This window comes from Dermacentor variabilis, chromosome 7, assembly GCF_050947875.1.
Source record: "Dermacentor variabilis isolate Ectoservices chromosome 7, ASM5094787v1, whole genome shotgun sequence".
In the NCBI taxonomy this organism is placed as follows: domain Eukaryota; kingdom Metazoa; phylum Arthropoda; class Arachnida; order Ixodida; family Ixodidae; genus Dermacentor; species Dermacentor variabilis.
In genome coordinates, this window is record NC_134574.1 from 83,543,549 (window position 1) to 83,546,470 (window position 2,922).

The 2,922-nt window shown below is 43.3% G+C and overlaps 1 long non-coding RNA gene across 1 annotated transcript in view; it reads left to right on the plus strand.

Moving 5' to 3' along the window:
* Nucleotides 1-2,922, plus strand: part of LOC142587583 (uncharacterized) — a 50,275-nt gene that overhangs the window by 20,112 nt on the left and 27,241 nt on the right. The window contains exon 4 of the long non-coding RNA XR_012829580.1: nucleotides 393-433. This is a non-coding gene — a long non-coding RNA (uncharacterized LOC142587583). The remainder of the gene's footprint in view (nucleotides 1-392; nucleotides 434-2,922) is intronic.

The following is a 2,922-nucleotide window of genomic DNA, read 5'->3' on the forward strand; positions in this document are numbered from 1 at the left end:
ACTTGCTCATGATAATGTCGATGTCATGTGAATGCGGAGATATTTGTAAAACGGGGCGTGATTGATAGGAGCCGAATTCATTGTGTAGGTGTGACTGGTTAAGCTTTGGCTGCGGGTGAATTACAGAGCTTTGCATTTAATAAGGTTAAACGACATGAACCATTTCTCGCACCATACTGCGATGGAATGTAGATCCTGTTGTATTTCGGTGATGTCATAAGAGCCTTTGTTAGGGGAATATAGGATACAGTCATCTGCGAAAAGACGTAATTTATTCTTAATATTAGCAGGTAAGTCATTGTTGTAGATGAGGAAAAGTAGAGGCGATAAACCCGCGCCCTGTGGCACACCCGATGTTACGCTGCTAAGAGGTGAATTATGGTTATTTACAGAGGTAAACTGTTCGCGCCCTATTAAGAAGTGTTCAAGCCAGGTAAGTAAGCTATTTGGGATTCCGATAGATGCGAGTTTCTGGAGTAGGTGATTATGGGAAACGCGATCGAATGCTTTGAGTAATCCAAGAAATGGCATCAGTCTGCAAATGAAGGTCCATGAAATGCAGAATGTCATGGGTGAACGTGGCGAGTTCAGTCTCGCATGAAAATAGGTTCCATTATAAACGTTAATGTTAATGAAACTTCATATCCACTTCTCTTAGTTAATTGCGCTTCCTTTATTATGGCGTCATGTGTACCTAATACCTAATATTCCCTTCTCTGAATTCAAGGCAAGCCCCAAAGCCAGTTAGGCCACAGCGCTCTGATTAATCTCTAAACACGGGATGATTTTTATTCATAGCACATAATTTGTACATGCCAACGTTAGAGCTGGCACCATTAAAGCTCATTCACAAACGGCGACTCACCGTGGTCGCGCGAACAGATGGTCGCTCTTCTCGAAAAGCGACCAATTTGGGCTAGTTGCTCGCTGCTCAATTCTTTTTTTTAATTTGGGCGACCCTTCTGAAAAAACATCCGAGCATATATATATAGTGTCATTTTTATCTGTTTGGGTCCGGCCTCCTGCCTCGTGACAGCACAAATGCTCGTCCGCGCAACCATGGCAGCAGTTTAACGACGACTCAGTGGATACACTCAAAGGTGCCGTAAAGTGGTACGCGTAGCACTACATCAAGTTCCACTCTTCCTTCAAAGAACGCAACAAGAAGATCATCGCATGTGCGGAGACTTTAAACATGTTCGGCATCTCTCGTAAGTACTTCGAACGAAAGCTTTTCCAGTTTGTTGTTATATGTGAAATATAGAAGGGCTGTTAAGTTGGCGGGTTGTATTGAAATTAAAAGGACGACTCTGTACACAAGCCGCGATTTTGCAGCGAAGCATTTTTTTATTGCTATTGTCGTTCTCGCTTTCAAAGCGTCCGTGTGAGATAGGAGCGACGCTGCTCCCTGACCGAAGCGTTGCCTCTCAACAGAGATAGCTAGAAATTAGCGGCCCGTTGCTGGTCATTTTCATCCCTCGTTGTCCATTTTATCAGTAGACACGCTCTTCCTTCCAGGGTTACATGCACATATCTGTTTACAAGATCTTTACAAATATCCGATGTTACGTGTTTATCTTTTATGTCATCTGAGATGCAACCCCCCCCCCCCCCCACTTCGCTTCATTTTCTTCCTGTTAGCTGAACTCCCTAGAAGCGGAAAAAATTTGGCAGTGGCTTAGCTCGGCTATGCCAGGATATACGTAGCGAATGCTAAGGCATAGCATGGTTAGGCTTCGTTAATCTTGATTGCAAGTTCAGGTTAGTCTGGTTGCCTAGCCATGTTGCGGCGTTTAGCCAGTCGTTGGGCGCGCTGTTTGTCAGTTTCCTAGGCGATTGGTTTCCTCTTCATCTCGTTCCGATGTCGATTCCAGTCATCCTCCTGCTTATCTGAATTGTCACCGTCCATACTGCCGCCTCAACTGTGGTTGTGGCGTACTCGAGCTCTCCTTTTCAATTATCCGGCAAGTTATCAGGCATGCGACGCAGCTGGCGACGTGAGCGGAGGCGAGCACAATGACGAGGAACGCGGTGTGACGTCATGTTCCTCCTCGGAGCACGGCAACGGCGAAATCGCAAGTTTGAGGCCAGTGAACCGTTCGCTTTAAAGTAAACTCCATAGAAAATTTATCACCATGGATGGGGTGTCAGGAATTTAGCGCAAGCGATGGAGCCTCGCAGTATACGCAGGCAAGATGTGTTGATTAGTGACGAGAAAAATATGAAAAAGTACGGTTTTCACTGGCCTGCCGCAACATTCGCAATCTCTTAATAATTATCATGAGTCTGCACAGGTAGGCATGTTGCCTCCATGTTCTGGGATTTGCAGAATCATTGTTAAAATATCGAGGAAAATTTAAGTCAACTACTTCATTCAAACAAGAGGAGACAAAAGGATCCTTTGTAGCATAGCCTATTTTGTATTTTGTGTCATCTAATGTGGCTTGCAGTGGCGTTCCAAGTATTTGTCAATAGGAGGGGAGGGACAAACCACAAAGTATGCGATCTCTCTGTCTTCGTCTCCATCTATATATATATATATATATATATATATATATATATATATATATATATATATATATATATATATATATATATATATATATATATATATATATAGCGTGAGTGTATTGTTCTGTGAAATAAAGAGGAATGGGGCTGTGGCTGTGAGAGACACAACTACGACGAGAGGGAAAAACCTTGTTTCGGTACTCGATAGGCTATACTACCTCTCGCTGCTCTATCGTTCTAGGAAGGTGCTGGACTTTACCTTTTGTAAACTTGGAACTCCGAAGCCGGGCAATTTGTATTCCTTGAGTTACACGGTAACTCAAGGAATACAAATATACTGTTCGCAAACTGAGCGGCAAATAATTTCGACAATTATTTGTGTTGCTTGGTACAGAGAGATAGTGAGAAAGA